Raw genomic sequence first — 27,865 nt, forward strand, 5'->3', positions numbered from 1 at the left:
TCTGGTTGATTTAAGACTCTTTTTAGTGACTTAAGACTATTTTTCACACTTACAACCATTGCAGCATCCCCAGCATCATGCGATCAATATTTGGATACTTGGCAACTGGTTCATATTTATGATGGTTGCAGCATCCCAGGGTCACGTGATCCCCTTTTGTGACCTTCTGATAAGCAAAGTCAATGGGGAAGACAGATTCACTTAACAACCGGGTGACTAACTTAACAGCTGCAGTGATTCACTTAACAATGCTGGCACGAAAGGTTGTAAAATGGGGCAAATTCACTTAACGATTGTTTCACTTAGCAACATAAATTTTGGGCTCAGTTGTGGTTGTAGGTTCAAGGACTACCTGTATTAGAAAGCAAGCCATGAAGTCTGAAAAAGGAATTTGCCTTACTTGAACAGTTTTGAGAATAAGGAGGTTGTCAAGCTGTTTGAGCTAAAGTCTCAAAATCTACTCATATACTTTTTGTGCAGTGCTCACGCCCTACAAGACACTGTTTTCTATTCTGAAATGGATGTTACATTGAAAAAAGATGTTTGTTATCTCACAAAGTAAGCCAACCCTGCTGATTTGTTGATTCATGAAACTCAATTACTGTCAGGCCCAACCTCACAGACAAGACAATGAAATCCAATCCAACCCTTTATTTACTTATATCCAATGGGTAGAATCTTGCCAAACTAAAGCTGTAACTTTTTAAAAATGACGAATACATTCTGAGAAATTTTATGGTGTGGTTACCCTGATCCTCTTCCTTCCTCCCCCATCCTAATTGATTTGGGTCTCTTTCTAGAAAAGGTCTGCGTTGCAAAATTCTCTCGCTCTGCTGCTGCAGGTGCACATTCCATCACAATTACAGAATAATAAACACATTAAAATAATCCTAGCAGCCATAACCCAAAATTTGTTATGATTTTAAAACAATATTTACAATTAGTCCTCGCTGTGTCATTCTGTGTTATATGCCTATGTAGTTCTCGGACAGCTCTGTTTCAAGAGACCAAAGTTCACAAGTCAGCCTGGACCAATCCAGAGCCATCTGTTTTGATCCTTGTTCAGAGATAAAAGGAGAGAAAATCATAGATCAAGGACAATCTCTCTGAACAAAAGTCTAGAAGGTGAAAACAAAGTAGGATCATAAAAGGAGAGATGGACAGTAAGTGGAAAATCTTTAGTAGTTAAATCAAAAAATGGGCACAGATGAATTTGCAAAAATAAAAAAAGATTTAATATGGTGATTTCCAGTCAACCCAGTAGAATCCATGAAGATTTAGCTTTAGGGCTTGGTCACTTTTACCAGTATTTTTTCTTCTTTTTATGACTCTCCAATCCCTTAATTTGGATTAGAATCACATCCACTGAATGAAGTTGGATGCTTACTGGTTGGATGCCTTTCCTGACGCCTACATGGAGTTCGCAGCAGATGTTTCTGCTTGGTGCCCTGAACTAGAAACATCTGCCGCTATCTAGGATTGAACTCTCAACCTTCTGCGGGGGAGGCAAGTGCCTTCACCACTAGGCCACCATGCAGCTCTGTGTTTTACCACTAATATTTAAAAGCAAATAGTAGGCACTGAATGTTCTAGTGATCTCCAAATTAATCGCCTACTTTATGTATCCTGAGCTGGTACTTTCTAGATGTGCTGATATTATAAATGTCCAATCATATGTAGAAGGCACCAGGAACAGTGGCCAAAGATATATAATAATAATAATAATAATAATAATAATAATAATAATAATAATAATAACAACAACAACAACAACAACAACAACAACAACAACAATAATAGTAATAATAATATTTTAATTTGTATACACTTCTCCGAAGGACTCAGGGCGGTGAACAGCCAAAATAAAATACAAAAGGAACAATACATACAATACTAAGAACAACCCTTAAAAAACTTATTCAAATGGCCAAATTTAAAATACAATAACACCCTATAAAAGTGACAAAAATTTAAAACCCATAAAATCAAATTAAATTTTTTTTAAAATCAAGCCAGTTTATATATATAAAGTTTATATAAAGTTTATTGTGATAGTTATGTTGTATAAGAAGAAAATTGAAGCAGAAACATTTATCCCTCTCAGCAGCTCTTCAGCTGATCTCCCTACTCTTTACATGTCGTACATGATGACCTCATAAATAAGGGCATGGGTGCTATATACCTGTCTGTCTTTTTCTTAAACCTATGTGTTGGATAGTAAAAGAGCTTTTGGGGGAGCAAATTTACTACATGTGAAAAAGTGCCCTTCATTCTTCTACCTTGTATTTCTCTGGATTTTGTATTTGATGTACTCCAACTTGAAAAAAACTCACAAGTGTTTGAATTTGTAGAGAGGATACCTGATGGAAATATTTTATTCACATGCTTTCCTGACTTGGAAAGTCGACAGCCCAAGTTTGAGACCCGTGCATCATGCAACGGGATAAGCACCCATTTTTGCCTAGCTCCTGCCCACCTTGCAGTTTGAAAGCATGCAAGTTGTATGTAGATAAATAGGTATCACTTGAGTGGGGAGGAAACCATGCTCCACAACATAATGTTGGATCCCTTATAGTTGGCAATCACTAGCAGAGTAAAATCTGCAGGAACTCCTTTCCTTCCCTTTTCCTGACTTAGCAAAACCTCTGCCTGTTTACCAAAGTTTGGCATCATCACTTTATACATTGCATGCATTCATACATTACTCCCATTATTCTTGTTCCACCTTGAGGCCTTGGGGAATCATCTTTGACAGAACTTGGCTGCTGGCCTAGATCTACATTGCAGAGCTACGTAATGGCATTATTTTTGTACTTTTATCAGGGAAAATGGCCCATTCCGTAAAATGACTGATGTCTATAATAACATTTGTCAAGCAGAAAGACAACTGTTTTAAAATGACGAATACATTCTGAGAAATTTTATGGTGTGGTTACCCTGATCCTCTTCCTTCCTCCCCATCCTAATTGATTTGGGTCTCTTTCTAGAAAAGGTCTGCGTTGCAAAATTCTCTCGCTCTGCTGCAGGTGCACATTCCATCACAATTACAGAATAATAAACACATTAAAATAATCCTAGCAGCCATAACCCAAAATTTGTTATGATTTTAAAACAATATTTACAATTAGTCCTCGCTGTGTCATTCTGTGTTATATGCCTATGTAGTTCTCGGACAGCTCTGTTTCAAGAGACCAAAGTTCACAAGTCAGCCTGGACCAATCCAGAGCCATCTGTTTTGATCCTTGTTCAGAGATAAAAGGAGAGAAAATCATAGATCAAGGACAATCTCTCTGAACAAAAGTCTAGAAGGTGAAAACAAAGTAGGATCATAAAAGGAGAGATGGACAGTAAGTGGAAAATCTTTAGTAGTTAAATCAAAAAATGGGCACAGATGAATTTGCAAAAATAAAAAAAGATTTAATATGGTGATTTCCAGTCAACCCAGTAGAATCCATGAAGATTTAGCTTTAGGGCTTGGTCACTTTTACCAGTATTTTTTCTTCTTTTTATGACTCTCCAATCCCTTAATTTGGATTAGAATCACATCCACTAAATGAAGTTGGGTGCTTACTGGTTGGATGCCTTTCCTGACGCCTACATGGAGTTCGCAGCAGATGTTTCTGCTTGGTGCCCTGAACTAGAAACATCTGCCGCTATCTAGGATTGAACTCTCAACCTTCTGCGGGGGAGGCAAGTGCCTTCACCACTAGGCCACCATGCAGCTCTGTGTTTTACCACTAATATTTAAAAGCAAATAGTAGGCACTGAATGTTCTAGTGATCTCCAAATTAATCGCCTACTTTATGTATCCTGAGCTGGTACTTTCTAGATGTGCTGATATTATAAATGTCCAATCATATGTAGAAGGCACCAGGAACAGTGGCCAAAGATATATATATAATAATAATAATAATAATAATAATAACAACAACAACAACAACAACAACAACAACAACAACAATAATAGTAATAATAATATTTTAATTTGTATACCGCCCTTCTCCCGAAGGACTCAGGGCGGTGAACAGCCAAAATAAAATACAAAAGGAACAATACATACAATACTAAGAACAACCCTTAAAAAACTTATTCAAATGGCCAAATTTAAAATACAATAACACCCTATAAAAGTGACAAAAATTTAAAACCCATAAAATCAAATTAAAAATTTTTTAAAATCAAGCCAGTTTATATATATAAAGTTTATATAAAGTTTATTGTGATAGTTATGTTGTATAAGAGAAGAAAATTGAAGCAGAAACATTTATCCCTCTCAGCAGCTCTTCAGCTGATCTCCCTACTCTTTACATGTCGTACATGATGACCTCATAAATAAGGGCATGGGTGCTATATACCTGTCTGTCTTTTTCTTAAACCTATGTGTTGGATAGTAAAAGAGCTTTTGGGGGAGCAAATTTACTACATGTGAAAAAGTGCCCTTCATTCTTCTACCTTGTATTTCTCTGGATTTTGTATTTGATGTACTCCAATTTGAAAAAAACTCACAAGTGTTTGAATTTGTAGAGAGGATACCTGATGGAAATATTTTATTCACATGCTTTCCTGACTTGGAAAGTCGACAGCCCAAGTTTGAGACCCGTGCATCATGCAACGGGATAAGCACCCATTTTTGCCTAGCTCCTGCCCATCTTGCAGTTTGAAAGCATGCAAGTTGTATGTAGATAAATAGGTATCACTTGAGTGGGGAGGAAACCATGCTCCACAACATAATGTTGGATCCCTTATAGTTGGCAATCACTAGCAGAGTAAAATCTGCAGGAACTCCTTTCCTTCCCTTTTTCCTGACTTAGCAAAACCTCTGCCTGTTTACCAAAGTTTGGCATCATCACTTTATACATTGCATGCATTCATACATTACTCCCATTATTCTTGTTCCACCTTGAGGCCTTGGGGAATCATCTTTGACAGAACTTGGCTGCTGGCCTAGATCTACATTGCAGAGCTACGTAATGGCATTATTTTTGTACTTTTATCAGGGAAAATGGCCCATTCCGTAAAATGACTGATGTCTATAATAACATTTGTCAAGCAGAAAGACAACTGTTTTAAAATGAAAGGAGCAGATCCACCTTAAATACATTTCCAATCTACACAATCTTTTTTTCCTTCTTGGACAGCAGTTTCTCTTTCATTCCTGTGAAACAAGACTGTTTCAAATCTTAGAATAGAATTTTATTGGCCAAGTGTGATTGGACACACAAGGAATTTGTCTTGGTGCATATGCTCTCAGTGTACATAAAAGAAAAGATACGTTCATCAAGGTACAACATTTACAACACAATTTATGGTCAATATATCAATATAAATCATAAGGATTGCCAGCAACAAAGTTACAGTCATACAGTCATAAGTGGAAAGAGATTGGTGATGGGAACTATGAGAAGATTAATAGTAGTGCAGATTTAGTAAATAGTTTGACAGTGTTGAGGGAATTATTTGTTTAGCAGAGTGATGGCCTTCGGGAAAAAACTGTTCTTGTGTCTAGTTGTTCTGTTGTGCAGTGCTCTATAGCGTCGTTTTGAGGGTAGGAGTTGAAACAGTTTATGTCCAGGATGTGAGGGATCTGTAAATATTTTCACGGCCCTCTTCTTGATTCGTGCAGTATACAGGTCCTCAATGGAAGGCAGGTTGGTAGCAATTATTTTTTTTATCTTTGTCCTAATGCTACATCTTCTATAACAAACCTTCTCATGTCATTTATTATGGTTCCCTGCTCAGTTAAGTATGCCTTAATCTAGAAGTATTATAACTCCTAACAGTAACAGGGAAAGCATCTTCAAAACTGTAGATCCAGTTTTACAGCCTTTTCTCCTCCATCATTTTCCGTGATCTAGGACAGAGAAATGATTCTTCTTACAGAAGACTTCAGATTATTTTCATTTCGTCTAGTTTGAGTGTAGATGATCAGGCTCTTCTGCCTAATTTTCAATCCTTATCATTATGAAAAGTATATCCATATGTCTTCTTCATTTTAAAATCTGAGCAAATGCAAGCTGCACAAGCACACATTCATTTACTAAACTTTAACAATGGCATCCTTTTACTACTTTTCCCATTAATACCTCATCCATATGGTGCATTGACTCAATATAAATGTTGATGATCAATTATATTTAATATACCGTAGGTTTATTGTGATTAAAAATTCAGAATCTAAATGGTATGTTGTTCTACGGTTTAGACAAGAAATCTTTCCAGATACACTGTAAGTATTCCAAAGAGTTCATGGCCCAGCATGAGTTCTTCAGTTCTTCCAGTGGTTAGAAATGATTTTCATACAAATTCCTTAAACTCATTAAAACGCATTGAAATCAATTATTCTCATGGGAACATAAAAACCAATCTGATTGTGCAAATGGGATCAGTGGCTAATTTAGAACAATATTTAGGGGTAAAATAGCAGCCCTAGATTCACAGAGGGCAAATTAATGATAAGGGACAGGAAGCTGGAAGAGAATTGTTTATTACATTCTGGTCACCTTTTCTCTTAGAAATAGGCAATTCTTGGGCAATCAACCCCGTTTTTTAACGTGAGAAGCAGAGGACCCAGTGGTGGTATCTCATTGCTTCAGCATAGTTTATGAGAACCGGGTTTTAAATTTTCATACTATGGCTAGTCAAAAAACACTTCTGTTATGTATTCTTGTATGTACCTTTAAATATTTGGGCGGGAAATCAGCACGTTGCTGATTGGACGAAGCCGCCAGTAGAACTGTATAAAAGGAGAGGTTTTTCCCCCAGCCTGTTGCTGGGTTCACTCTATATTAAAGAGCTGTTGTCACTACCCTGGTCTCCAGCCTCGTTACTTCCAGAACTTAACACTGGCGACGAGGGTGGGATCTCGAGGCTAAGGAGAACCAGAACCGAGCTGAAGCACGATAGACCCGAACCCAGCAAACACAGGGCAGAAAAGCGGAGATGGCCAGTTACACTCCGCCCGCACCGTTTGACCCGGCTAAAGAGAAATGGGGAACGTATATGACCCGTTTGAAAGCTTTCTAAAGCCAACGAACTGCAAGGAGTTCAGATAACAAAAGGGCTTATTTCTTAAGCCACTGTGGTCGGAGGTCATTGATATCGCGGAAGCCCTGGCAGAACCAACGCCGTTACAATCGGTGTCGTGGCCAACTCTACAGACTTTACTAAAAACCGCCCGCACCAACGCCGTCCAAATCGTGCGGCGGTTTGAATTCGGAGGCGAAGGCAGATGGGCGAATCCGCCGGTGACTACATGGCCGCCCTAAGAAGCGTCCAAGGACTGCGGATACCGACCTAGGCGAGGTGCTCCTCGAGCAACTCATCCGAGGTCAGAGACATCCGTTTGCGGCGGCGGCTGCTAGCAAAGAGCAACCTAACGCTGGCCACGCTCTGGGCGAAGCCAGAGCACATGAAATGTCCTCAAGCGGCGGAGACACTGCAAAGCCTGTCCCACCAAAGGCGGCGTGAAGCCAACTCCAGTGCACCAGGAGGAGGTTCAGACCGAATCCGGCGGTGAAGATGAGGAAGGGTCTGCCGAACCGAGAAAGCGACAAAGGGGACCGAGGCGAATGCGGAAGCTGCGGTGGTCAACACCAGCGCCAACGCTGCAAGTTTAAGGGCGCGACATGTCGGTGTGGGAAGAAAGGGCACCTAGCTCAAGTTTGTCGGCGGCCCAACCTTCCGCCGAAAATTCAAATCGGCCAATCAGGCGCGGAATCGGCAAGGCGACCCGCGATTGGCTCAAACAAAAAGGCGCAGATTCAAACCAAGCGACTGTGGTCATAGGCGCGCCTCGACCAAAGTGGAGAAGAAGATCTTCACCAAACCAAAAATAGAGGGAGTACGGTGCCGGCTTGAAGTAGACACGGATCAGCGATCACCATCATGTCCTGGGACACTTTGGCGAAGTCACTGCCGTCAGTCGCGAGCGCCACCTGCAAGCACAACGCTACGAGTCCACGACTACCAGGGAATCACATCCCTGTTCGAGGACCACCTCCGTCCGAGTCGAGTACGGACCACACAAGAAGACCCTGCCCATCACGATCGTCGAAGGGACCCTGCCCAGTCTGTTGGGACTAGACTGGTTTCGTGCCCTGGGCATGGGAGTGACTGGCATCTACAGAAGTGACTGTAACCTGAAAGACATTCTCTTTAACGAGTTCGAAGATGTCTTCAAGGACTGCCTGGGCAAGTACAAGGGGACCCCTATTTCCTTCAACTTAGACCCCCAGGTAGCTCCCATTAGGCTTAAGGCGAGGAGAGTCCCTTTTGCCCTAAAACCAAAAATTGACAAGGAGCTAGATAAGCTCATAAATCAGGGGATTTTGGTGCCAGTCGATCACGCAAAGTGGGAGACGCCAATCGTCACCCCAATAAAACCAGACGGGTCAATTAAATTTGCGCTGACTACAAGGCGACGCTTAACAAAGCCTTACAGAAAAGCGCTTACCCGGTTCCCGTGGTGCAACACTTGCTGCACTCTTTGGGGCAAGGGCAAGTCTTTGCAAAGTTAGACTTGGCCCAAGCCTACCAACAACTGCCGTGAGCGCCCGCTGGCGAAGCCCAAGCGATTGTAACGCACAGGGGGGCCTCCAAGTGCACCCGATTGCAATTTGGGGTGAGTGTGGCACCAGGGCTGTTCCAAAACCTAATGGAACGACTTCTGCAAGGGCTCCCAGGGGTAGTTCCCTACTTCGATGATGTCCTGATTTCAGGGGAAAACATAGAGGAATTGGGGGAGCGTTTGAGAAAGGTTCTGGGCATTTTCCGGACAGCGGATTAAAAGTCAAGGTAAACAAATGCCAGATAGGGGTCGAATCCGTCGATTTCTTGGGCTACGGATAGACAAGAAAGGAATTCACCCACTGAGAGCAAGGTCAAGGCAATTAGAAGGCTCCAGCGCCCAAAAACAAAGCAGAGCTACAGGCATTCCTGGGGCTAGTGAATTTTCTGCGGTCTTTTTAAAAACAAAGCGACCGTTGCTGAACCGCTGCATAGGCTTTTAGGAAAAATACTGTTTGGTCTTGGGAAAGTCGGAAAATAGGGCTTTGAAGCAGTAAAAACCTGCTCTCAAGTGATAGCCTGCTCATCCAATATCATAACTCATTGCCCCTAGTGCTGGTTTGCGATGCCTCCCTTATGGGGTGGGGCTGTACTCAGCCATAGACTTCAAAGCGGCACAGAAGCCCCTATAGCTTTTACTCTAGAACGATGTCCTCCCAGAGAGGAACTACAGCCAATTAGATAAAGAAGCACTAGCCATTGTGTCAGGGTGAAAAATTCCACGAATATGTTTTTGGGCGGATTTTGAAATCGTGACTGACCACAGACCGCTACTAGGGATACTGGCTGGCGACCGCCCAACGCCTGTGGCACTTTCGCCACGCTTGACCCGATGGACTATTTTCTTGGCCGCTTATTCTTACAAGCTGCAGCATCGACCAGGAAAAGAAGTGGGGCATGCAGACGCGTTAAGCAGATGCCCACTACCAGGGGCGATCGAAGACCCCACTCCGGGGACGCCCATCCTGCTTATTGACTCTTTGGACTCTGGCCCAGTCATACAGTCATAAGTGGAAAGAGATTGGTGATGGGAACTATGAGAAGATTAATAGTAGTGCAGATTTAGTAAATAGTTTGACAGTGTTGAGGGAATTATTTGTTTAGCAGAGTGATGGCCTTCGGGAAAAAACTGTTCTTGTGTCTAGTTGTTCTGTTGTGCAGTGCTCTATAGCGTCGTTTTGAGGGTAGGAGTTGAAACTGTTTATGTCCAGGATGTGAGGGATCTGTAAATATTTTCACGGCCCTCTTCTTGATTCGTGCAGTATACAGGTCCTCAATGGAAGGCAGGTTGGTAGCAATTATTTTTTTTATCTTTGTCCTAATGCTACATCTTCTATAACAAACCTTCTCATGTCATTTATTATGGTTCCCTGCTCAGTTAAGTATGCCTTAATCTAAAAGTATTATAACTCCTAACAGTAACAGGGAAAGCATCTTCAAAACTGTAGATCCAGTTTTACAGCCTTTTCTCCTCCATCATTTTCCGTGATCTAGGACAGAGAAATGATTCTTCTTACAGAAGACTTCAGATTATTTTCATTTCGTCTAGTTTGAGTGTAGATGATCAGGCTCTTCTGCCTAATTTTCAATCCTTATCATTATGAAAAGTATATCCATATGTCTTCTTCATTTTAAAATCTGAGCAAATGCAAGCTGCACAAGCACACATTCATTTACTAAACTTTAACAATGGCATCATTTTACTACTTTTCCCATTAATATCTCATCCATATGGTGCATTGACTCAATATAAATGTTGATGATCAATTATATTTAATATACCGTAGGTTTATTGTGATTAAAAATTCAGAATCTAAATGGTATGTTGTTCTACGGTTTAGACAAGAAATCTTTCCAGATACACTGTAAGTATTCCAAAGAGTTCATGGCCCAGCATGAGTTCTTCAGTTCTTCCAGTGGTTAGAAATGATTTCCATACAAATTCCTTAAACTCATTAAAACGCATTGAAATCAATTCTTCTCATGGGAACATAAAACCAATCTGATTGTGCAAATGGGATCAGTGGCTAATTTAGAACAATATTTAGGGGTAAAATAGCAGCCCTAGATTCACAGAGGGTAAATTAATGATAAGGGACAGGAAGCTGGAAGAGAATTGTTTATTACATTCTGGTCACCTTTTCTCTTAGAAATAGGCAATTCTTGGGCAATCAACCCGGTTTTTTAACGTGAGAAGCAGAGGACCCAGTGGTGGTATCTCATTGCTTCAGCATAGTTTATGAGAACCGGGTTTTAAATTTTCATACTATGGCTAGTCAAAAAACACTTCCTTTTTCTACTTAGTGGGACCAGGCCTTTCAGTAAAAGCTTTCCTTTGCTTGATGCATCCTGAGTTGGGTGGGTGGGTGGGTGGGTGGATGGATGGATGGATGGAATGTCAGTAAGAAGGAAGCCTGACCAGTACAAGACATATATGGGCATATTTCCACCCACCAACATCGCAGTGACGTTGGCAGCTTTTCCAATTAGTCAGAAGGGAGGGAGGCTCTCAAAAATGTTGTTAATTCAAAGAAGTTTTCACATATCAATCATATTTACAAGAATTCTAAATGATGGCTGGAGAATGAGAATTGTTTATGCTAGATACATGGGGAATCAGATATACTGGCCTCATGATCACCTGAGACCCCCTGTAATTCAGAGAAGTAACAGTAACAGAGTTGGAAGGGACCTTGGAGGTCACCTAATCCAACCCCCTGCTCACACAGGAGACCTAGACTAGGGATTCGAACTGCTGAACTGCCAACCTTTCTGATCGACAAGCTCAGCATTTTAGCCACTGAGCCACCTAGCCAGGTTCTAAACAAGAGCTACGAATGACCCAGATGCAACATAGTCTTATCAAGGATACTGTATGATCAACCCCAGACAAATGTAGCTTATTGTTCAGATCATAGCAGGCTGTCTTGTTAAATGAATTATGTCTTCTTTTATGCCCAGCCTTTTAAGCTAAGACTTGCACATACAAAATACATGGCTACCACTGAGCTCCAAACAGGCCATGCTCTGTCTTAGCTGCTTTTGCAGTTGTCAGATTCAGAGTATTAAACATACAAACACAGGAGATCATGACTATTTCTTGTGAATGTTCTTACAAAGCTGCAGTTAATTACATTTTCCAGCAGATGTGGAAACAATCACTGGATATTTTATTTTGCTTTGAAGTCCATTCCCTCCTATCAAAAAGAGATGGAATCTGCAAAGCAAAGTTTTTTTTCAAGTGTCCAAAAAGTTACAGCTTGTTTTGTTATGTACTTAATAGAGTTTTCCAATAGCTTCACAGAAGCACACAGAGGAAAACTTGGCTGTTGATTATAACCAAGCAGTTATATTTCTCAATTTAATGGCTCGGGCTATTTTAAGTTTCCAACAGGGAGGTTTACAAATATTTTCCTTGGCTTTGATTCTTTTAAACTTTGCCATCCATTCAATTTTTTCCAGCCAATTTTAGCTTTCGGATATCAGTTGATTCATAAAAGGAAGATTAACAAAAACATTTCACGTTGGACTTAAAAATAATATATTTAATGATCCCAAAGCTATACTCCTAGCAAACAAAGATAAACAGAGACAATAGCCTTCTGTCTAAAAAAGACATGTCTCTGTCCAACATAAGCCTGCTGCATGCCAAACCTCAGCTTCTTCTTCTAGTGACTTGAATCTGTCTTTGTGCCTAAATTGGAGTCAACAGGATGCTGCTACATTATTATCCCCTTCCTGGAGGCAATTTCCTTTGATTGCAAGGTTCTTCTGGTGCTATGAGCATCTGTCCTTCTACTTCTGAAGTCAATCTTTTGTTGTTTGGCCTTTAACAGGACAGTCATTGAAGCCGTATATGGTATTATTAATGGAGCTTTCAGAGTTGTTTACTGGCTCTGTGGATTCCAACCAATTCTCTTTGTAAGTGAGGTGGAAAATGAAGCATGAAGACTAAGTCTACTTCAACAGTTGTGTCTAAGGTTGCAGCAGGGCCATTTTAAATGAAGGTGAAAGGGACAGTGGGATCCCGTAACAAGCGGTCTTATAATTTCAGTGTTTACTTTACTGCCTTGAATGAAAATATAAATCCAAGAGACATTTCATTTTGGGGAATTTTTCCTCACTGGACAAAAAACGGTAGAGAAAAAATTACATTGACACAGGTAACTGAGAGGAGGAAGGTTGCAGAGTTCATTCCGCCTTGGGCCTCTCCAAGTATTAAAAAGGATCTGAATTATAGCCACTTTTCTCAGTTTGTTTTTATTCCACTGCTCTGAGTTTTCTAATCCCATTCTGCACATCCACAAGGCCCTGGATTAAACGGACAAAACATCACAGCTTTTTTTTTTTAAAAAAACCAATACTTTCTAAAAATTATGAGTAGTTTTATGAGTAAATTGCAACGATTTGTGGATCCTTTGCCAGAATGGCTTATTATGATGTTAGATTAAAACTACAGAATTCAGGTAACACAGATTTGGAAACAAGAGGAGGTGAGTGTCATGCACAATGAGACCCAATTTTGACTGCAACTGTTGGAGGTTTGCTGAAAATAGCAGTTAGGGTAGGGCAAGGGCCAAGATATTTTCACAAACAAGATTTGGCATGTTTAAAGGGCGTGTTTTACAACTTTCCTAGAACACATTCTGTGAACCCAAAGTGTGAAGTGCTATTCAAATTTAAAAAACAGAATGGTATCCTGGATTCTAAAGGAGTCCTATTTACTGGGAATCAAACTGATCTTAGTGGAGGCTAAATGTTTTACTCTTCTCCCACGTGTAGTATGTACTCCCAACTAAAATAATGTTGCAAGATCTCTTTCTCTACCCTCACTCAGGAAAGTCATTCTGCTGCTTCTAACTCTGAAATGTCCTACTACTCAGGGAACTGTAAGAGCAGAGAGATAAATCTGCCACAGAAACATTTAACTAGAGAAATAATTATTTAGAAATCGCTCTGGCAGCTTTCTTCAAAGTGGTGTCTTCCAGAAGTGGTGGGGTTGCGACATCCAGAATTCCCAACCAGCACTTCTGTTGGTGGAGAGCTGGTCATGGGAACAGATTTATTATTCGAGTGCAGACTCCCAAAAACAACTACAGCAACTAGCAGAGTTGATTTTGTTTTGTTTTCTCAGAACTGAAGAAGAATTCAGGGCCTTAGAAAAAGCTCTCTAAAATACCACAGGCTGAAAGAAGAGCTTAAGCAGCCTGCTTGCCCTTTGCTCTGTGACAATCAAACCCATTGACCAAATAAGCTTGTTCTTGATGGAAAGAACTGGTGATCAGTGAGGATACTGGATTTATTAGCTACCGAAAGATATTATGGGGAAAAAAATAGGCCTGTTGCCTTAGTTCTAAATCAAACTGTAAATTCTACAGTTGTACTCATACAAAATAAACTTGGTTCAAATCTTTAGTGACATACAGAGGAGGGTTTCAGCACGTTCTGACCAGTTCTGGAGAACCGGTAGTGGAAATTTTGAGTAGTTCCAAGAACCGGTAGTGAAAATTCTGACTGGCCCCGCCCCCATCTATTCTCTGCCTCCCAAGTCCCAGCTGATTGGGAGAAAATGGGGATTTTGCAGCAACCTTCCCCTGGAGTGGGGTGGGAATGGAGATTTTACAGTAGCCTTCCCCTGCCATGCCCGCCAAGCCATGCCATGCCCACCAAGCCACACCCACAGAACTGGTTGTAAAAAAATTTGAAACCCACTACTGGTGACATATCTTCACCAATAGTCTGTATTACCCATCTGTATGTCTCCATATAAACAAGAAGCATTTAACCGTATTTGGACTCTCAAGTAATTTCATTTCCAGTTGAAAACCAGGTCCCGACTCATCTTTCTGGTGTAAAATGTTCAACATGGCTTCAGTTCTGATTGTTCCTTCAGGGTGTTTTTTTCCTCCCATATTTCTGCAAACCTTGAGCTTCCCACAAACAAGCAAATGTTTCTCTTATTTCTCTACGGGCCCCATTTTGGCTGCAGTCCTGCTGGCACTTACTAGGTGAGTTTGCTATTGGAAGGAGTGATATGCTTGGCTGAAATTAAACTGTTTCAGTGAATTAGGTATCGGTACGAGACTGGGAGCAGAATGCTAGACATAAACTCAACTGACATTAACCAAACATCTGTGTAATAAGTGGTTTAAGCAATGCTGCTCTTTCTGTTTGCTAAACATTGACTGAACCTCAAAACCCAAAACCTCAGTGCTATCTGGAAGTTTTTGTTTTTTTATTTCTCACCATTTGTTTAGTAAGGACCATGCATATTAATTTAGGGTTGAAGCAGGGGTGAAATCCAGCAGGTTCTGACATGTTCTGGAGAACCAGTAGTGGAAATTTTAAGCAGTTCGGAGAACCGGCAAATACCACTTCTGGCTGGCCCCAGAGTGGGGTGGGAATGGAGATTTTGCAGTATCTTTCCCCAGGAGTAGGGAGGGAATGGGGATTTTGCATATCTGTCCCCTGCCATGCCCACCAAGCCACACCATGTCCAAGAAGCCACGCCCACAGAACCGGTAGTAAAAAAAATTGGATTTCACCACTGGGTTGAAGTAATAATCTTAACTGATATTAAGTGTGGCTTTACTTGATTAAAAATGAATCTGCATTTTACAAAATGTCTTTTTTGTAAAGATTGAGTAGGAATACGAGATTTGGTGTGTTTAAAGAGCTTCCTACAGACAAATGCACCATTTTACAGAACATAGAATCATAGGGTTAGAAGGGACCTTAGAGGTCTTCTGCTCAAGCAGAAGACTCTGTCTCTGTTCCTGTTTTCAGAACAAAATTCCTCCCCTGGATATTTTATTTTGTAATGGCAAGTTTGTTTTCTATTCCAATGACTTTATCATTCAACTCTGAGGAACATATGGGAGATTTATTAAAACAGAAGCAGTTCTGTTAGTGAATGTCAGGTGGTGAAAAACACTGAAGGTATCTATTGGTTTTTAAAATTTGCCAGAATGCTTTACAATGGCAAGATGCTGTAGTTCTCTAACCCAGGGGTCACCAACCTTTCGGACCTCAGGGACCACTAAATTCATAATTTTAAATCCCGTGGACCACTAATATGAATTTAAAAAAATATAAATAGTATTTAGTGCAATATAAAAATGCAAATAATTTTTCTGTGGACCACCAAAATTTTCTCATGGACCACCAGTCGTCCACGGACCACTGTTTGGTGACCACTGCTCTAACCAGTTGCACTTGAATGTCAGAATGCTACTTTTACAATTTGAGGGAAGGGCAGAGTATTAATAAAAAATACATGCTGACAATATAGCTTTAAAATATTTTTGCCCAGCGGATAGACAGAAAAGACATATACAGGTAGTCCTTGATTCCAACCACAATTGAGCCCAAAATTTCTGTTGCTAGGTGGGACAATTGCCACATTTTATGATCTTTCTTACCACAGTTGTTAAATGAATCGCTGCGTTTGTTAAGTTAATAACATGATTATTAAGTCAATCTGGCTTCCTCCTTGACTTTGTTTATCAGAAAGTTGCAAAAGGTGGTCATATTAACTCTGAGACAGTGCCATTGCCAAGCATCTGAATTTTGAACTCGTGATCATGGGGATGCTGCAACAGACATAACTGTGAAAAATGGTCATAAGTCACTTTTTTCAGTGCCATTGTAACTTTGAACGGTCACTAAATGAATTGTTGTAAGTAAAGGACTACCTGTACAAGGACACATTGTTTGACTTCCTAGCAAGTATGCCCGTCATATAGAAGTCATACCTTATCTAGTGAAACATATCCAATATCCATTTTCAGAAAGAAAAATCTATCTTCATCTTTAATCCAGATAATTCAGTCTTGATACACCATAATCTATGAAGAACAAGTTATACATGCACAAAAGATCTCATTAGCCAATCAAAGCTTTTTTTGCTGTCTCAATCATTTATTTATTTATTTTTATTTATTTATATATTTCACCAAACATGTATTTCAGTGGTAGTCAACCTGGTCCCTACCGCCCACTAGTGGGCATTCCAGCTTTCATGGTGGGCGGTAGGGGTTTTGTCCGATACTGAAGCACTTTCCTTTTTTTTAATTTAATTGACTTTTTTAAAAAAAAATCATAGTATTATTTAAAAACATTTTCATTAGGTTTTCATAAAATTCCCTGTGACAATTTAAATTTCTGAAAATATACTATTTGTATCGCCTGCGCATAAGTTTAGTTCACGTTAAGTGAAACTAAATGGCGCTATAGTGCGACCACAAACAAAAGAGCCTCGTCCCAGAATAGCTCGCGCATCTCCCCCCACACCACCCAGCTGTAACAGACAAGCAGAGATGGTAGCCGGTGTCCCCACAAACCCAACCACGATGCATGAGAGGCATGCGCAGACGATGATACATGGCACATTACTGTGGAACCGGTGGGCGATTAGAAAATTTTATTACTAATAGAGATACAAAAGTGGGCGGTAGGTATAAAAAAGTTGACTACCCCTGATGTATTTTATGACAGATACAAGTGTAAACATAGTTATAAATACATGTAAAGGATACAAATAAAAGAAAACATTAGGACAGGGACAGTAGGCACGCTGTTGTGCTTATGCACGCCCCTTACAGGTGAGGTCTATAATAGACAGTTTAAGGTTAAAGTTTTGTGGATTTGGGGAAGAAACCACAGAGTTTGGTAGTGCATTCCAGGCATTGACAACTCTGTTACTGAAGTCGTATTTTCTGCAGTCTAGTTTGGATCAGTTTACTATGAGTTTGTATCTATTGTGTGCTCTTGTATTGTTTTGGTTGAAGCTGAAGTATTCATTGGCTGGTAGGACATTGTAGCAGGTGATTTTATGTACTATGCTTAGGTCAGACTGAAGATGGCGAAGTTCTAAGTTGTCTAAGCCCAAAATTTCGAGTCTGGCGGCATAAGATATTTTGACAATCAGTGATTGTCAAGATTGACAACTTCAAGATTTGTAGAGTTCCACTTCCAGAATTCCCCAGGTAGCATGGAAGTTGAAATCTTTACATCTTAAAATAGTTTAAAAAACACTGGTTTAGAATGATGTCAATTTCTGAGAGCTGAATACTGTACCCAATAGAACAGTATTTCACAGACATAAAACTGTTTAAGAAACAACTTTATATTCTGTCTGGGCCAGCTGATGGAATTTGCTGTGGTTGCCTTGCCTTGGGAATAACAGCTGCCAAGCCAGCAATCAGACCAGGAATCAACCCAGTATAACTTATTAGCATTAAAGGAGTCAAAGGCAGACATAGATCAGTTTTGTTGGAAATCTGAACCTCAAACAGAATCTGTTGTCTGAAAGAAGAACCCAGAGAAAGCCCAAAGACTCAAAAATTAGGGATTCAGGACATTTACAACAGCCACAAATCCATAAGAACATCATTTCCAATATAGACTGGTCTAAATTGTGGGTAATTTAATGCAGAATGTATAAGATCTGCAGAGCCATAGGCCGTACCAGATAAATTTCAAAATATCTTCCAATTCTATGATGCAATAACCCCATCCATTGTCCAGATGCAAACTAAAGGCTACAGCCTAAACCTTACAAATATCTGCATTGTCTCTGGTTAGGTGGAACATTAGCTTCACTTTCATTTATATATGTGTGTGTGCACATGTGTGTGTATACATATACATTCATGTGCATGTGTGTGTGTGTGCATAATGTTTATTAACATAATATGCTATGTTGTTATATTTAGCAGAAAAATGCAGAAAAACATACATCCAACAGTAGCAGCAAAAAATTATGTACAAAAAAAGAAAAAAAATGACCCAAACTTCAAATAAATCTAACATTAAACATATAAAAAAATCCACCCCAACTGGATGCCAGAAAGAAAATAAAAAAACTGATAAATTCTCCTTTCTTTACATAATGGATCTGTAAAGAGTTATAAACATTTTCATCCTTATTTAACAAGAAAAATATATAAACAAATATTTCAGATGATCTCTAATAATTTGACCGAACATCGGGTCGATTTGAATTATTGGGTCAGCCTTTCTAATCATGGGGGCGAGAGATCCTCCAGTAATTCTAACATCTTTTGACCTAGGTCAAGGATTTCTCTAGAAACATGACATTGGTAAACAATACACATGTTTAGCTCAATAGACTCTGGACACAATCAATGTTTATAGCACAACTGTACTGTTGTGCCTCGCCCGCCCCCCTCTCCGCAGCCGGGCCCCTCCCATCTCCTGCTATCTCAGCCAGAGACTGATAGTGAAGACGAATGGCCTGGCATGCCTCCAGCCCCCAGTCCTGGCACCATGCCCGGACAGACTGAGCAAATAAACCTCCCCACCACAGCATGTGAGCAAGAAGCCAGCCACGAGCTAGAATTGCTGGCAGCTGACAAAACGTGGACAGATCCCCGCTTCCGGAGAATGGAGAGGCGATATCAGCAAAAGGAAGGGAGGGGCAGGCCTGGATAAGTGCTGAGTCATGGAGCCACACCCCATGGCCTATATAAAGGATCTGCTTTCTGGCATTCCTTGAGTCAGGCAAAGTCTAATCTGGTTGCTGAAGTCACACCTTGGATTCCTGCCTGCTCTGAGAACTCTGACAGGAATTTGGCAAAGCTGCAGAGGCTTCGTGGCCACGCTTGATACAGACTTCCCAGATCCGGCCGTCAGAGGAGGAGTGGGACACGACATGTACTTTTAACCTGTGCTTGATTATGTGAAAGTTAAATTTATTCTTTTTCATAACAATTCTAATTTACCTAGAAATAGCACAAAAAAGGAGCTTTGAGTTAGCATTAAATGATGGCCGTATTGCTTCTTTGACCACATAGATCAGTTTCAATTATGGTTTCTTCTTTAATAGAAGATCTAAACAAGTCAGAGGCTTTCTAGTACTTTCTTTGTGTCCAGTAATATGTAGTTAGGAGAAGCTGGTTTATGGGATGTCACGTGATAATCTTAAGACTAAGGCTACCAAGGAATTTTGCTTGTCTCATCAGATCTAGCAAGAAAGGGATGCTGCAGGTCCCATCTCTCAGAGAACTGCACTTAGTAAGCAAGGAAGTGATAGCCACCTTACAGAACATTCTCCTCTGCAAACTAAAGTCACTCCAACCCTCCTTGTTTTATTTTGAAGTCTCTTGAGATTTTGTCTCAAACCTGTCATCAAACCTGGAAGTCTCAAGGGACTGGTGAAATCTTGAGGTGATTCTGTTTGACATGTTTATTGTTCTATACTTATTTTTTGCTTTATACCACCCAGAATCACTTCTTGTGAGATGGGCAGCCATATAAATTTGAAAAATAGATAAATGTTCGCCTCTGCAGATTCGATTGATTTGAGATACTGATTAGATCTGAAATTCTTTTTCCTCCTACCTCCTTCTCTTTTGAAGAAACATTTGGTTTTATATAAGTAGAAGTGCCATGTCATTATGTTGCATGGATGTGTTTGCACCTTGTGCTAAATGATAATACAATTTGTTTCTGTTTAAGAAGATTTTTATAAATTCAGCCACTTAGCTTTAGTAACATAATTAATGACAAGGATGAATAGTGTTTTGATGGCTGGGTGCCAGACAGAGGAGGCTGGTAGCAAAGCAGAAAATGTGATTTAAAAAAAGGCAGAGATATGTAGTGTTACAAGGTTCTATTTTAGATAAATGAGGGGTTCTTCCTGCCTTTGTTTTTAAAATTATAATAAACATATTATGTAATATTTTATATACAGTACATAACATTATTTGAGCACAGGCAAAATTGGAGCAAATTCAATAAACAACTACATTGCTGTAGAGTCACTCTTATCAATTAGCAAACTGGGAAAAATTATGCCTCTTTTTGCAGATTTCAGATAATTTACTGTATATACTGTATATTAGAAATGTAGCAAATTATTTAAATTACAGTATTGTGGTTACTATATATTATCATTTTAAGTTAAGGTACAGCAAATGAAAGTGGGAGCTCAGTTTGCATCCAGTTTTTGTGCTTAATGTGTGCACATATATTCATGTAGTCTATTCTAAATTTACTATGTTGCTACACCTTATATATCTGAACACATAACAGGTTGAAAGTGGAAAGAGGCCAGCTGTGTTTAGTGGCTTTCTGTCCCTGATCTCTAACCTTAGACAATCTGAGAGACAGCAGTTTCTGTTTGATTTGGGACATGCTTTATTGGAATCTGAGATTACATGTACTCATACTGAAGCAAATACAGGTAGAAATTCATTTCAGAGCTTCTGATGGAAGACCTGGAGAACAGGGATATTATACTCTAGACTGACCATCCATTTTCAAACCTTCAAAGATCCAGGTGAATCCTGACATGCCTTGTTTTAGATGCCAGATGTGAAAACAAAGATTATTTTAGCTGCAGGAGGAAAGGCAGTATTATTTTAAACCAGGGGTGTCAAATTTGCGGCATCACCAATGATGGGTTTCTACCTGTTCATCCCGGTTTGGCAAACCGATAGTGTCGTCATGTGGCATATTGAAACTTTTCCCCCCTTTGCTAAACCAGGAGTAGGAGTGGCCAGCACATGATGCATCTTGTCATGTCCCACTCCTCCGCTGACGGCCGGGTCAGGGAAATCCGAATCAGGTGTGCCTCTACAGCTCTGCCAAAGTCCTAGCAAAGTCCTCAAGGCAGGCAGGAGACCAGAAAGTGACTTCAGCAAGATATGTTTAGACTTTGCCTGACTCAGAGAATGCCAGAAAGCAGATCCTTTATATAGGCCATGGGGTGTGACTCCATGACTCAGCACTTATCCAGGCCTGTCCCTCCCTTCCTTCTGTTGCCTCCGCCTATCAAGTCTTCTGACGCTATGGTCACTCCAGTCGGCGGTTGTTGGTAATAAACCTTCCTCAGGCTCACATGCTGTGGAGGAGGGGGAGGGGTCTAGTTGCTCCGTTTGCTTGGGCATGGAGCCAGAGCTGGGGGCTGGAGGTATTTCTTCTTCTTCAGCCTGTCTGGGCATGGAGCCAGGGCTGGGGGCTGGAGGTATTTCTTCTTCCGTGTTCGGAAGCAGATAAGAAGACCCCGGCTGAGGTGAGATTGGGCGAGACACAACACATCTGGCCTGTGGGCCATGAGTTTGACATCCCTGTTTTAAACTATCCTAATTTGAAGAACTTCATACCCACATACTTCAATATGATCTATACTTGAATGTTCCATTCAGGTCTAAGATAATGTAACAAATAACTAAAGATTAGTCCAATAATTGTTTAATCTCTGGTTCAGTTATTGATTTATTAGTGTCTGGGCTGTTTAATTCTTGTGGAGTTCTTGGTGCTCTCAAATCTTGGTTATTTGTTTGAAGAGTTTTCATTACCAGACTAGGTAACATGATCCGTGTGAATGAGGGTGGGGTTTGCTCCCTCTTTACATACAGTAAATTGCCTTGCCAGTGTTGGTTAGAGATGTGGTGTTCTTCTTGGTAGTTCTTCATTTAGGGTGTAGTTTTTTGCCTTTTGCCTAATTTTGCCTCATTTCTGTCTAATACAGGTAGTCCTCAAATTACGACCACAGTTGAAACTCAACAATTGAAACTCGACTCCACAATGAAACATTTGTTCAATGAGTCTTGCCCCATTTTACAACCCTTCTTGCCACAGTTGTTAAGTGAATCACCACAGTTATTAAGTTAGTAACAGGGTTATTGAGCGAATCTGGCTTCCCTATTGACTTTGCTTGTCATGGCCATGGTCATGTGACCAAGCTGATCATATGACCCTGGGACACTGCAACTGCCATAAACATGATCCAGTTGCCAAGCATCTGAATTTTGATCATGTGACCATGGGCATGCTGCAATGGTCATAGGTGTGAAAACGGTTATAAGTCACTTTTTTCAGTCCCATTGAAATTTTGAATGGTCACTAAATGAGCTATTGTAAGACGAGGACTACCTGTACCCATACTTGCCAAAGATCACAGCAGGACAGTGTCCAGTACAGAGCAGGTCCCATGCCTCATTTTGCAAATCCTGTATCTGAGTTGTACTAGAGGGAAATTTCAGAGAAGCTTACTGGAACTCATGTTTTTCATGACAAAGGCCAGAGCAAGAAAGCAGTTGGCACATATCTGTCAGTGTCCAAACCCTCCCTCCAAGAGCCCTTCTTCAGAGAGAGCATGCTAGGCCTGACATTCCCAGTCACCATTTGGCCTTAGGTTGACAGATATGGTCCCAAAAGTTAGGAGGAATGGTCATGAATGCTCTTGTTAACACTGCACCTTTCAGAGAAATCCTAAAGAAGTTTATTGTATTCTTCTATTTTAGGCAGCGGGACGTCTTTCACCAAAGTATTATGCTCACACCATAATACTGTGAGCTGGGGGGAAATTTGTAAGCATTTTTTACTACATGGTTTAACACTCCTCCTTGCAATTTCCTTACATTTGTGATATTTGTGAGTCCATTCAGCCAAGCACGCTTACAGCTGAGTTTCAAACATCAGTGCTCAATGAACAAAGGTCTTTAGAACATCTGGGTGTGTAGAGTTGTTGGGAATAAAACTGGCACTCTAATGTTCACCTGCCATCCAGGTAAGAAAGTTAAGAACAGAAATGAACAGCATGAATACAACAACTATCAGCATTCCAGGAAATTCCATAATTACAATGGGAGTGTTCTTAACTTGCAGGCAGGAGAGAGACTGCCTTCATCAGAATGTGGTTTATGATTTCATTATAATTTCACATTGCACAAGGCAGACAGGGGTATTTTTTCTGGCCCAATTCCCTGTTCAAACTCAACTCACGCTGAGAAAACAAGCTTGAGTATTTCTGCTTTATTGGCTGGAGATAGATTGTTCAAATTACATGCAGTCACTTGGAATCCTATCTGGGGATAACCAATAGTAAACTCAAAATGTGCAGAGGCATTTTAAGTGAAAATAATAGCTACCAGAGAGCAATTTAGTATCTATCCATCTCTGAAGTTTTTTTATTGTTTTTTTTTAATGGCTGAAAATCCCAGATCTGTGAAGAAGATTGATGACTGTTTCATCCACCAATCAATTATATATTGGGTAAGGGGTTCCATCCAATTCAGCCGGGGTGGGTTCTACTTACCTTTACTACTGTTTCGCATCGTGCCCGCGTGTGCGCACGCGCTCCTTCTGTACATGCGCTGATCACTTTTGATGACGTTCGGGTCAGTGGGTGGAGTCTCCCGCCAGTTTTACTACCAGTTCTATAGAACCAGTCCGAACTGGGGGCAACCCACCATTGAATTCAGCATCTGGTGGAATTAGAACAACGTTGCATTAAAAAAAAATATTTGGAGTTTCATGTGTTTTGAGAATACAGATGTTAATTCTAAAAAAAAACCAAAAAAAAAAACACCAAGAACCCAGAAGTCTTACACTTAGACAGCTGGACTCCACAGGGAGAAAATTTCCAGACATGCTTGTCCCCTTCTAAAATGCTCTGAGGCTCAAAAGAGCAACTATGCGGGAGTTCGGCCTTGTGTAAGCAATTATGCCTGGCAGTCAAAAATGTAGCGGGTCAGGGGGGTAAGGGAGACATTCCTGACCTTGCACTTTAAAAAATACTGTGTTAAGTTCATTTTGAAATGACTGTTCCCCAGAGAAAAGAAAAGGTTACCCAGAGTTCCATCTGTGAAAATCATAGGGATGGGTGAAGTTTTCAGAGACTCCTTGGTGAATTCTGATTTGACGTTTTGTATTCGCAGGTAGAAATATCCAGGACCAAAACAGTACAGTAGTGGCCAAAATTGTGGAAACCTTTTGGGAAAAGTGTATTTTCTAAAACTAGCTAATAGCACCACTTTTTTTTTTGGAGTAGTACCATAAAATTATATATCAATGGAAAGATAATTTAATCAAGAATGTAATGCAATATTTTTTACAAAGGATTTGCTATTAGAATAGCAGTTACAGTATAAAGAAAAAAAGTGAAACATGTAGAAAAAAAAGAGATATACAAAAATTATCACCATAGAAAAAACTGAGATGTACAAAAATTATTATGTCAGTTAATACTTAGTGGGGTAACCTTTAGCATGAATTACGGCCTTACAATGTCTTCCCAAGTGAACCAAGTCTCTTAGGTCTGCAGCTATTATAATGTGAAACCAAGATTGAATTATTGCTTCTATTAACTGGGTTTTATTGCTGGGTCACTTCTGACTAACAAGTTTCTTTAGTTGACTCCATAGATTTACAATTGGGTTAAGGTCTGGGCTATTCCCAGGCCATTCCAGCAGTGGAATATGATTATCTTAAAACTCCAATAAAAAAGTGGATTAGCCATCAAACCTCAAAAATACATTTTTCCCAAAAGGTTTCCACAATTTTGGCCACTACTGTATATGTGTGGATCTCATTGGTTATGAGAAACACTGGCATAGGTAGCTATTCCTCATTAAAACAGTCTTGCAAATGAAAACATTATTTTTTCTGAGTCTATTCTTTAACATAAGTAGGAAGAAACACAAGGATCCTAAGTCATGACTAAGTATGACTGAAAAAATAAAAAGAAATAAATGTGCATGTTAATAGTACCAATTAATAAATTCCCTTATGCCTAGAATTGATTACAGGTAGTCCTCAACTTACAACAGTTCATTTAGTGATGGTTCAAAGTTACAACAGCACTAAAAAAGTGACTTATGACCATTTTTCACACTTATGACCATTGCAGCATCCTCATGGTTACATGATCAAAATTCAGAAGATAGGTAACATTTATGATGGCCGCAGTGTCTCGGCGTCATGTGATCAGCTTTTGTGACCTTCTGACAAGCATGGGAAAGCCAGATTCGTTTAATAACTTACTAATTTAACTACAGTGATTCACTTAACAACTGTGGCAAGAAAGATCATAAAATGGGACAAGAGTCATTGAAGAAATGTTTCACTGACAACAGAAATTCTGGGCTCAATTGTGGTTGTAAGTTGAGGATTATGAGCAGAGTTGGGCATAGTGATGTGGTAGTCCTTCAGGTTCGAAGAAGACATGCTGTTTTGCAGTTCATCTGTGGACACAAGAGGTGTCTCTGCAGTCCCAGTCTAAAAGAGCAGAGCCTGGCATAATGGGGGCATTGGAAGTCCATTGTTGTACATGGACTTTAAACCACTGTAACTAAAGATGACAGATCAATTGTTGAGCAATTGATTCTAAATTCCATGAACACTTTCCACCGCAACCTAATCATTTGGGATAATTATCCTGAATACTTCATGAATTACAAAGAATTAGATAGTGGAAGTGATCCTCTTAAGTCCTGCTATGCTACTTCATAGTGATGGGAGATGTTCCTGGGAAGGATAATAATCAGAACACATCTGTCTGTCAGTAATTCAAATGTCAGTAGTTTAGAAGTTTGAAAATAGTTATATAACAGTTACTATAATTTCTTTACTAATGGGGCTCATTGAGCACTCCAGTCAGACCTACTTTGTGCTATCTAGAACAAATGCTTGTAGTTCCAGTCTGTCCTGTTGGCCTGCATCCTTGGAACTCTTTGGCATGGTTCTCTTTCTCTCTTTTCTTTCTAGATCTAGATTATCACCTAAATTCTCACCTCCAAATGAAATGAATTTATATCTAATGCAAATACAATACATTTATGTTTTAAAAGCTTGAGGCAACCTGTGTATTTATTACATAACAAAAACAATATAACCCAAACTCAACTATTTACTGGAATAATACTGTAAAGCACCCAGGTAAACACAATTTAATTTTTCAGTGGCAAAAATTAACTACCTGAGAATTATCCTTGGAATAAAATATTTCTATTAGTAAAGCATAATGGTATCAGTTTGTATGATATGCAAAAATTGAAGCAATTAATAAAGCAAATCATTCACATCCTGCAAATTATATATTTATTCTTACTATCAGCCTTTGATAAACTTGAACAACATGGTAAAATGTTTTTTGTTTAAGGTTGTTTTTTTGGGGGGATGCAGTATCACAGGAGACCTATTCAGTCTTTTACAATGCAAATAAAAGAGCAAATACTGAGATCTCAAGCAGTTACTTTTTAAAGGAATATGTGTATTCAAAAGATAAACCAGGAGATTACAGATTCACCAAATGGTTAGAGCAATTACTGCAAACACAATGCATTCATTCTCTTTGATTAGATTTCTTGTATAGAATAGTGGCTTTTTTCAGTTAACCTCTAACTGTTAGCAGGGTATTGCTCATTAAGGAAATATATGAAAAAAACGTGTTGAACTGAACAGAACTCTAGCAAGTAGATTAATGCGCGACTTTAACAAATTCACTCTGGTTCCTGCTAGAAGCTGAATTTTTCTTCTTGTCTTCTCAAAATATAGAAGAGGAGGACATCACTTGAATTCTGATTCCTTGCTCAAATATAAAGCAACTTCAGAATCTGGATTTTATAGCTACAGTTATAATTTTGTTTTTACTGATACTGCTAGAAGTCCTTGGTGGAGTTATGAATTACAAACAGGGATGAATTATATCAGGTGTAATAACATCAACTATAAATGGAACCTAATTATCAGAAAGATTTTAAATTTGTCATCCTAGTGTAATCCAAACACAATATAGAACAATAATTACTTGTATTATAAAACTTTACTTTTGCTTTTTTGCAATATTAAGAATATGATATAATATTAATTCTTAATTAATATTAAGAATATTAATATACAATATTAATAAATGGTGCTAAATAAAGAATCAGAAAAAGCAAATAAGTGAATCTTTCCTATTAAATTTACAATTTGATCAAATTGGGGTTTGGGGTGAGGAGGAGTTTTTTTCCCCTCACCCCAAACCTTTTATTTATGTTATCTAGAGAATCATGGGAAATGTAGTGCATGGAAACTTGTTAATATTTCTAACAGTATTCTTAGAAGCCTCATTGCATTACAACTCTCAAGGAACAAGGAAACAAACTGATACTTGTTAGATATTGACAACTGAAGTTTTCCCTCTGGTCCGCTATTCAAGCGGGAAAAGAGCTTGAAGGTGATTGGCTAGTCCTCTTGACAGCTCCCTATAAAAGGGATGGCTGTCAGAGCGGCTAATCGCTGGATTGTACAGAGTTCCCAATAAAACAGCTGTTGTTGAAGCTTGTCTCCAGTTTCTTCTATCCACCTATCTAACAATACTGGTACTACTAGATCAAAGATAGCCTATCAAATAGATGTCTTTGAAAACTCTGTAACATGAAAATCTTTAGCTTCCTGTTTCTCTTTTCCTGCAATTAATATAGAGTAATATATGGCTTGTGATACTGGATATAAAAAAATAAGTTTAATCAGAAATTCTCACCTTTGTAAAATGGCAGATATTTAA

General features: G+C 39.5%; 1 long non-coding RNA gene across 1 annotated transcript in view; it reads right to left on the reverse strand.

Moving 5' to 3' along the window:
• Positions 1–23,213, reverse strand: part of LOC131194125 (uncharacterized) — a 48,080-nt gene extending 24,867 nt beyond the window's left edge. Inside the window, exons 1-2 of the long non-coding RNA XR_009154105.1 lie at positions 22,956–23,213; positions 16,320–16,412 (exon numbers count right to left, since the gene is read on the reverse strand). This is a non-coding gene — a long non-coding RNA (uncharacterized LOC131194125). The remainder of the gene's footprint in view (positions 1–16,319; positions 16,413–22,955) is intronic.
• Positions 23,214–27,865: the final 4,652 nt, after the last annotated feature.

Source organism: Ahaetulla prasina, chromosome 3 (assembly GCF_028640845.1).
Source record: "Ahaetulla prasina isolate Xishuangbanna chromosome 3, ASM2864084v1, whole genome shotgun sequence".
Classification (NCBI taxonomy): domain Eukaryota; kingdom Metazoa; phylum Chordata; class Lepidosauria; order Squamata; family Colubridae; genus Ahaetulla; species Ahaetulla prasina.